The sequence below is a fragment of the Panthera tigris genome, chromosome B3 (assembly GCF_018350195.1).
Source record: "Panthera tigris isolate Pti1 chromosome B3, P.tigris_Pti1_mat1.1, whole genome shotgun sequence".
In the NCBI taxonomy this organism is placed as follows: Eukaryota; Metazoa; Chordata; class Mammalia; order Carnivora; family Felidae; genus Panthera; species Panthera tigris.
In genome coordinates, this window is record NC_056665.1 from 69,793,597 (window position 1) to 69,803,866 (window position 10,270).

General features: G+C 35.8%; 1 long non-coding RNA gene across 2 annotated transcripts in view; it reads right to left on the reverse strand.

The window, feature by feature from the left end:
* LOC122239529 overlaps positions 1-9,643 on the reverse strand; it is a 155,793-nt gene extending 146,150 nt beyond the window's left edge. The window contains exon 1 of one of the 2 annotated variants that reach the window (XR_006218713.1): positions 9,568-9,643. This is a non-coding gene — a long non-coding RNA (uncharacterized LOC122239529). The remainder of the gene's footprint in view (positions 1-9,567) is intronic. The other variant, XR_006218714.1, reaches the window with a different exon arrangement.
* Between the last annotated feature and the right edge of the window lie 627 nt (positions 9,644-10,270).

A 10,270-nucleotide genomic window follows, 5' to 3' on the forward strand; every position in this document is an offset into this window, starting at 1 on the left:
TCAGTCTGATTTTGTTGATTTTGATGGAAATTCTCTGTGCCCACGGAATCTGGTTGGATATTTACTTTCTTACATTAGGAAAGTTTTCAGCTATTATTTATTCAAATTAATTTTTTGCCCTCTGTTCTCTGTCTTCTTCTGGGACTCCTATAATACAGGTGTTATTATGTTTGATGGAGTCCCTGAGTACCTAAAGTCTGTTCTTTTTTTGAATAATTCTTTTTTCTCTCTTTTGTTCAGCTTGATTACTTTCCATTACTCTCTTTTCTATGTCACTATTTCATTCCTCTGCCTCTCCCACCCTTCTGTTCATTCCATCAAGAGTGTTTCTCACTTCCATTTATGGAGCCCTTTATCTTTTCTATTTTATTCCTTATCTCTATGTTAAGGGTCTCACATGTGTCTTCCACTTTTTTCTCAACTCCGGTGAGTATCCTTATAATCATTACTTTAAATTCTTTCTCACATATGTTACTTATATCTGTTTCATTTAGATTTCTGACCATGGCTTTGTCCTGTTCTTTCATCTGGGATAAATTTCTCTGTCTTTTCATTTTGCCTAAGTTTCTCTGCCTGTCTGTGGTTAGGATGGTCACTATGTCTCCTGTTCTTGAGAAGGTCACTATGTCTCCTTTTTATGAAGAAGAGGTCCCGTGGTGCCCTGTTGAGAGGTACCCCCTGTTCCTCAGTGCTTAGTACTTCTGAGAATGTCTCCAGTGTGTGCTGTGTGTACTCTGCAGCTTTGTTCTGGCCACTTCAGGTCTGTTGTCTGCAGAGGCTCTCTTTACTTCTTGTGTGCAGTGTGTGGTCCCTCGACTAAATGTGCCACATTTTAAGTAGGTCTCCTCTGGTCTGTTTGTGAAATGATATCTGTCCACAACACCATTAGAGCTGAGGCCCTGAAAAATTCCCAAGTTGGGAGATGCAGTGTTAGTAGGGGTTTTGGCTGGTCTTCTGGAGGAGTGGCCTCCTGAGCTGAGATTAAGGCAAGTGTCACTGAGAGGGACACTTCCACTAGATTGGGTGGGTGGGGTGGGGAATGGCAGGACTTGGTGTAAGCAAGTTAGGTAGCATGTTTCAGCACTGTGCTCATTCCTGCAGGTGGTCCTGTGCTTATGCTGAGGGGTAGGAGAGGGAAATGATACTTGCCAGTTCCTTTATTTCTAGAGGGGTCTCTCTGTGAATGCTGCCTCTTTGGGATGTGCTCTGAGACAGGTGGATAACCTCCTCACTGTGTGCCCCAGGCATTCTTCATATCACTATTTCCATGCTGTATATCAGCATCTTGAATTTTCTCCTAGAAGGGTACATTGTCCTCTGAGCTCTATCCCAGCCCTACCCACTGACCTTTAAAACTCAAAGCTTTAAGCCCTGCTGGTTGCAAGAACTCATGAAATTCAGCCCTTGTGGCTTTCCAAGCTGATTGCTATGGGGATTTATTTTCCCCCTGTGCTTCCTTATGGGCTAGTCTGTCTCTTGCCCTTCTGCAGCACCCATGATCTGTTTATCTCTCAAGCCATGTCTCTGCATTTCCTACCTTGTTTGATGTGGCTTCTTCTCTACCTTGAGTTGTGGAGTTTGTTCTGCCAGTCTTCAGGTCAGTTTTTGGGCTATTTAGGATGCTTTGATAGTTATCTAGTTGTATTTGTGGCATGAGATGAGCCTAAGGTCCTCCTACTCTGCTGCCATCTTCCCTGACCCTTTTCTCCTTTCTTTAGGTAGAAACCATAGTCATTCATCTGATACCTTTCTAATATAGGTATTTAGTTCCATTAATTACCTTTTAAACACTTCCTTAACTACATATATAAATTTATATAGATCTTGTTTTCTTTTGATTCAGCTCAAAATATTTCTTAATTTTATTTGTAATTTCTTTAACAACTTAAATTTCTTTAACACACAGGTTATAATTCCCAGGGGAAAAGTTCCAGATATAATTATGTTATTGATTCTAGTTGATTCTCATTGTAATCAGTAACCTACTTTGTATGATTTGAATGCTTTTAAATCTATGGAGACTTGTCCTATGGCCCATAACACAGCCAGATCCTGTCTCACCTTATGCTGAGGACTGAACAACCTGCAGAGCCTGGTCCTTTGGGACTGCTCAGAACATAGAAAAGGTGAGGCCATTCAGTTACAGCTGGTGCTGATGCTCTTTGAGATTGTAAATGAGCACAGAACTGAGGTTTTTCTTCTAGGAAGAAAGGAAAGAAACAAAGGGGGCCCAATCCCCGGAAATTCAGAGTGCTATTTGTGGAGCCAATTTCTATCTCACTTATATCAAATGGTAAAAAATGAAAAAGCTCAGTTTTCTGGCTCCACTAGCAAAAAAGGAAAGGGGTGGATGTGCTGTTATAGCTGGAATTGTTCTGTGAGATTGGGAAAAAGCACAGAACTGATGCTTTCCTCCAGTCCTAACACATGCTATAATGGATTGGTCTCTCTCTTGCTTCACTTTGAGCACTGCTGACTAGTGAAGGTCTCTCCCAGTCAAAATCAGTCCATACAGACTGGGAGAGAAAGTGGATTCTCTAAATGAAGAAAACAAAGCAAACCTACAAGGAACATGAAGAATCATGAAATATGACACAGTCCAATGAGGACAAAAAATCTCCAGTAACCAATCCAAAAGAAATGGAGATCTATAGATTGCCTAACAAATTCAAAACAATCATTTAATGAAGCTCATTAGGTAGAGAACAGGATAGACAACTAAATGAAATCAGGAAAGCACTGCATTAATAAAATGCAAATATTAGCATGGAAGTAGATATGAATTGAAAAAACAAAAATACTGGAGCTTAAGTATATGATAACTGAAAAAAGCATGGATGGGGTTCAAAAGTAGAATAGATCAAACAGAAGAAAGTATCAGTGACCTGTAGACAAGTCATTTGGACTTACTGAGTCAGAGGAGCAAAAAGAAAAAAAGAAGGAAAAAGAGTAAAGAAAGCTTAAGGGACTATGGGACTCCATCAAGTGAACTAATATATACATTATGGGAGCTAACCAAAGAGGAAAAGGAGGAGAAAGATGAGAGGAGTAAAGAGAGGGAGAGAGAGAGAAAGAGAAAAAAAGCTTATTTAAAGAAATATTGTCTGAAAACTTCTTAAATCTAGGGAAGAAAATGGATATCCACAATCATGAGACTCAAAGTCGAATAGGTTGAAATTAAAAACATTTACAATGAGATGCATTATAACCACATTGTCAAAAGTCAAAGACAAAGAGAATTTTTAAAGCAGCAAGAAAAAAATGACTCATTTTATACAATGGAGCCACCATATGACTGTCAGTGAATTTTTCAGCTAAAACCTTGCAGGGAAGGGGTGGTTCGTGGTGGAATATATTCAAAATGCTGAAAGAAAAAAAAATCCAAACAAGAATGCTATACCTAGCAAATCTCACCTGTAGAAATGAAGGGGAGAGAAAGGTTTCCCCAAAGCTTGAATTCATCTCCACCAGTTCTGCCTTATAAAAAATGCTATAAAGGTACTTCTTCAGACTGAAACAAAAGGGTATTAATTCATGATTTTTTGTTAGTCTTTTGGCTAAGATCAAGTGTAGGATGCTAATTCATGAGATAAAAAAGTATGGAACTCACTGGTAAAGGTAGATATATACTAAAATACAGAATATACCCATACTATAGTGGTGGTGTGTAAACTATAATGGTGGTATATAAATCACTTTCAACCCTTTCATAAAAGTAAAAAGACAAAAATAATAAAAATAAGTACAATAATTTAATGGATACACAAAAGATGTAAATTGTCAAATCACTATCATAAAATATGTATGGGATGGGTAGGGGCAACCAGAAACTATGGAAGGGGTAATGAGAAGAGTTATTGTCAATGAATACAAAGTTTCAGCTTGGGATCATGAAAAAATTCTCAAAATGGATAGTGGGGAGTGTTGTACCACAGTGTGAATGTGCTTGATGCCATTGAATTGTACACTTCAAAATGGCAGGTAAATTTATTTTTTTTTGTATATTTTACCACAATAAATGTTACGTATACACCAAAAAAAGTGTAGAAGTTTTGTATGTAATCAAATTTGTTATCAGCTTAAAATGGACTATAAGATGTGTTATATAAGTCTTTTTGTAAACACAAAACCCACAGCAGATACACAAAATATGAAGAGAAAGGAATCAAAGCATAACACTACAAAAAAGCTATCAAATAATAAAGGAAGACAGTGAGTAGAAAGAAAGAAACAAAGGAAATACAAAACAGAAAAGCGGTAGTAATAAGTTCTCATCTATAGTTATTTTAAATGTAAATGGATTAAAACCTCCAATAAAAAGATATAGAATAACTGAATGTATAAAAAACATGATCCAAATAAATTCTGCCTACAAGAGACTAGTTTTAAGGACACACATAGGCTGAAATTGAAAGGATGGAGAAAGATATTTCACATTAATGATAATGAAAAGAACACAGGAATGCTTATTATTTCAGATTAAATAGACTTAAAAATTGTCAAAGGAGACAAAAATGGTCATTATATTATGGTGAAAGAGTCAATTCATTAACAGGATATAACAGTTGTAAATATATATGCACCCAACATCAGATCACCTACAAGCATAAAGGATATATTGAGAGAGATAAAGTGAGAAATATACAGCAATACAATAAAAGTCAGGGACTTCAGTACCTTCTCCTGAGCAATGTGTAGATCATTCAGTTCTAAATAAATAAGAAGGCAGTGAATTTGAATAACAGTATAGACCACAGGGATCTCACAGGTACAGAAATTCCCATACAACTGCAGCATAGTACACATTGTTCTCAAATGTACACATAACTTTCTCCAGGACAGATCATATGTTAAACCCCCAAACTAGTCAACAAATTTTTTTTAAGATTTTGTTTTTAAGTAATCTCTACACCCAGTGTGGGGCTTGAATCCACAACCCTGAGACCGAAAGTTGCATGCTCCACTGCCTGAGTCAGCCAGGTGCCCCACAAGTCATTAAATTTTAATAAGATTGAAACAATTTCAAGCATCTTTTTTTTTTTTTTTAAGTTTGAGAAAGAGGGTCGGGGAGGGGCAGAGAGAGGAGAAAGAGAATCCCAAGCAAGTTCTGTGCTGTGAGCGCAGAGCCCAATGTGGGGCATGAACCGTGAGATCATGAGCTGAGTTGCAGCCAAGAGTCAGACACTTAACTGAATGAGCCACCCAGGTGCCCCTCAAGTATCCTATCTGACCACAATAGTATGAAACTATAATAACAGAAGGAAAATTTGGAAATTCACAAATCTGTGGAAATTAAGCAACACCCTAGGAAACAGCCAATGGATGAAAGAAGTAATCAAAAAGGAAGCAAAAAATTATCATAAGGAAAATAATAAATTGAGACAAAAAGAATAAAACACAAGATACCCAAACTTACGGGATGCACATAAGCAGTTCCAAGAGGAAAGTTTATAATGATAAATGTCCATGTTAAGAAAAAAGAAAGATCTCAAAATCACAACCTAAATTTGCATATTGAGGAACTAGAAAAGGAACAAACCCAGCCCAAATTAGCATAAGGAAGGAAATAATAAAGGATTAGAGTAGAAATAAATACAGAGTAGAAAAACAAAAAAACAATAGAGAAGATCAATGGAATGAAGAGCTGGTTTTTGAGGAGATAAACAAAATGGACAAAACTTTTGCTAGAGTATTAAGAAAAAAAAACACAAGTAAAATTACAAATGAAAGAGGACACAAAAAGTGATACCACAAAAATACAAAGAATGACAGTGGTTCCTATCAAAAATGATATGCCCTCAAATTGGATGACCTGGAAGAAATAGACAAATTTCTAGAAACGTGATCTACCAACACTGTATCAAAAAGAAATACAAAATCTGAATATACTAATAATGAGAAAGGAGATTGAATCAATAATCAAAAACTTTCCAACAACAAAATCCCAGGTTAAGATGGCTTCACTGGTTAATTCTACCAAACATTTTAAGAAAAATTAATAGTCCTTTTCAAACTATTTTAAAAAGTTGGAGACTAGTGAATACTCTGAATTTATTCTACTAGGACAGCATTACTCTGATACCAAAGCTAGACCATGACATTACAAGAAAAGAAAATTATAGGCCAATATTCCTTACGAATATACATGTAAAAACCCTCAGCAAAATGCTAGTCTACAAAATTCACCAGCACATTAAAAAATTATATACCATAATCAAGTGGGATTTATTTCTGGGATTCAAGGATGGTTCAATCTATGCATATCAATAAATGTGACATATATTACCAGAATGAAGGATAAAAATCATATGATCATCTCAATAGATACTGAAAAAGCATTTGACAAAATATCCTTTCATAATAAAGGTGATAAATTAGGCATGGAAGGAATATAACTTAATATAATAAAGGCCATATATGACAAAACCACACGTAATACAATATTCAATAATGAAAAGCTGAAAGTTTTTCCTCTAAGATCAGGAATAAGACAACGGATGCTGTCTTGCCACTTTTATTTGACATAGTTAAGCCAGAGCAATTAAACAAGAAAAACAAAGTGCATCCAAATCGGAAAAGAAAAAGTAAAACTGTCTCCATTTGCAGATGACATGACATGATATGAGAAAGCTCTAAAGACTCCACCAAAAAAAAAAACCATTAGAAGTAATAAATGAATTCAATAAAGTTGCAGGATACAAAATTAACATACCCAAATCACTTCCATTTCTATACACTAACAAGTATTTAAATAAGAAATTAAACTGTTTGCAATAGCATCAAACAATATGAGGTACTCAGGAATAAATCTAACCAAGGAGAGGAAAGATCTGTCCATTGAAAACTATTAAGTCAATGATGAAAGAAACTGAAGACACAAATGAAATGGAAAGATATCACATGTTCATAGACTGGAAAAATTAATATTGTTAAAATATCTATATTCCCTAGAGTGATCTGTACACTCAATGCAATCCTGCCAAAATTCCAATGGCATTTTTCACAGAAATGGAAAAAAAAACCTCTAAAATTTGTGTGGAACCACAAAAGATCCTGAATAGCCAAAACATACTTGAGCAAGGAGAACAAAGCTGGAGGCATCACATTGCCTGATTTCAAACTATATTACACATCTATAGTAATCAAAACAGTATGGTATTGGCATAAAAACAGGAAAATGGACCAACTGAATAGAGAGCCCAGAAATAAAAGCATAGATATATGGTCAACTAATCTTTGACAAAGCCACCAAGAATACACAATAAGTAAAGGACTCTTTAATAAATGGTGTTGGAAAATTTGGGTATCACATGCAGAAGAATGAGATCCTTGTTTCACACCTTATCCCCCCCCCCAAAAAAAAACATGCAAAATTGATTAAAGACTTAAAGCATAAACTGTGAAATTAGGACAAGTGCTAAAAGAAAAGATACGGAAAAGCTTCTTGACAGTGGTCTAGGCATGTTTTTGAAAAATTTGATACCAACAGCAAAAGCAATAAAGACAAAAATAGACAAATGGGATTGTATCAAACTAAAAAGCTTCTGCACAGTGAAGAAAGCAATCAGCAGTTTGTAGAGACAACTCATGGAATGGGGCAAAAATACTTGCAAACTATAAGTCTGACAAGGGGTTAATATCCATCCAAATATGTAAGAAACACCTACAATTCAACAGGTGGGAAATAAATAACTTGATTAAAAAATGAACAAATGTCTTAAACAGATGTTCGATATCACTAATCATCTGTGAAATGCAAATGAAAACCACAATGATGTATCACTTCACACTTATTAGAATTGCTAATACAAAAAAGGCAAAAAGACAACAAGTGTTTTTAAGAATGTAGACAAAAGGGTACTCTTGTATGTTGTTGGTAGGAATGTAAATTGCTATAGCCATCATGGAAAACAGTATGGAAGTTCTTTAAAAATTAAAAATAGAACTATAAGTATCTTGAAGAGATAACAGCATTCCCCTGTTTATTGCAGCATTATTCACAGTAGCCAAGATATGGAAACTTGTGACGGATGAGTAGGTAACAAAAATGTGACACAAACAGAGAATGGAATATTATGACAACATGGATGAACCAGGAAGTTATTATGTTGAGTGAAATAAGCCAGACACAGAAAGACAGAAATGCTATATGATCTCACTTATATGTGGAATCTAAAACTTTGAACCAATAGAAGAAGAACCAACAGTTTCCAAGATACAGGGAATAGGAGAAATGGGCAGATGTTGGTCAAATGGAGCAAAGTTCAAGTTATTTAGGGTGAATAAGTCTTGGAGTTCTAATATACAGCAAGTTGACTGTAGTTAATGATCTTGTACTATATAAATGAAATTTACTAACAGGGTGAGTATAACTTCAGTGTTCTCTTCACACACACGCATACACATATACAAAGGTAACTGAGGTGATATGTTAATATTGATCATGGTAATCATTTCATAGTGTACATGTATATCAAAATACCATGTACTGCTTACATATGTACAATTTTATATTTCATTTAGACTTCAATTAAGCTGGGAAAAGAGTAAACATAATAAATTATGAGCTAGGTAAAGGTAAGAAAATGATTATAAAAAGATGCTCAACATCATCATTAGGGAACTGTAAAATAAGACAATGTAATGCCACTACATACCTGTTAGAATGGCTAAAATCCAAAACATTTGTGACACCAAATGTTTGTGAGGGCTCCCATTCTTTGTTAGTAAGTATGCATAATGGTATGGCTGCTTTGGAAGACAGTTTGGCAGTTTCTTACGAAACTACATATACTCTTAATGTACTATCTAGCAGTCATGCTACTTGGTATTTCCCCAAATGAGTTGAAAACTTATGTCCACACAAAAACATGCGATGGCTGGTTATAGAGCTTTATTAACAATTGTCCACACCGAAAGCAAGCAATATACCCTTAAATATGTGGATGCATAAATAAACTGGTATATCCATACAATGGTGGAAAGCTCAGATTGCATCGCATTTGGTGACACTTGTTCAACTGTTCAGTCTCTACTGGAGCCTAGAAGCAAGCTAAAAGTTCTTTCTCAAAAGTATATTGAGTATCTGTAGAAGATGGTATGTGGGTGCTCCCAAAGTCTAAAGGTCTGAGGTTATGATTCACCCATAGGGAACCTCCAAAGGCAGCATTCAGTGGTCCTATATGTTATACATTCTTTGTAGTATTTGCTGGATCAGAGAGACCAAATGTCAGAGAGGCTTTCAAGATAGTCTGAAGCTGCTGTAAAGCCTTCTCTGGTTCTATGCCCTGTCCAAAACTGGAAATATTTTGAGTTACTTGGTTATTAGATTGGAATATTATGCCAAAATGAGGCATATGTTACCTCCGAAATATTAAGTCACACAGAAAATTGTGCCTCTTTGTTTGTGGTAGATGCAGCGGCACAAGATACAGCAACTTGTCCACTTTGTATAAGATATCTTGGCTGTCCCCAGACCACTATACTCCTAGAAATTTTACTGCCGTGACAGCCCATGAATACTTATGAGATTTATTTTCCATTCTATGATATACATGTATATCTTACCAAGGTATCTAGAGTAGCTGCTACTTCTTGTCCTGGTCCAGTTGTCAGACTAACAATATGGTGAGCCATGGTGATGTTCTTTGGAATAGAGAAGAAATGAAGTTCCTTGCAGATTAGATTATGACATAGGACTTGGAATTCTGGTATACTCTAGCATAGGACAGTGAAGGTTTGTTTTTGGTTCTGGGTGCTGGAAGCAAACTGTTTATGATCTTTGCTAATAGGTATAGAGAAAAAAAAAAACTCTTTGCTACATTAATAGCTGCCTACCAGGTATCAGGACAGTTAAATGCATCTGGTAAAGAAGCTGCAATTAAATCACCACTTTTGTGAGTTGACAAAGTATTTCATTAAGATCCTTTGACTTCTGCACAGGCTCATAGGTAATTTTAATAAGGATATGTTAGGAATCACCAGTCTTATATCTTTCAAGTCCATGATGGTGTCACTAATCCTTGAAACTGCTCCAGGAATTTGGTTTTGTGTCTAGTTTTCTCTTTTGGTATGAAGAGAGAGTAATAGTGGCTTACACTACACCACTGATACCATAATAGTTCATATCACATGTATCAGAGAACCAATGCAAATATTCTTCCATTTACCATGTATGTCTATTCCAACTATGAATATTAGGACTCCTGAAATGACCCAAAAGGGTTAGGACCCGCTGGGCCCACTGTGAGATAGAACCAAGCAAAATTCC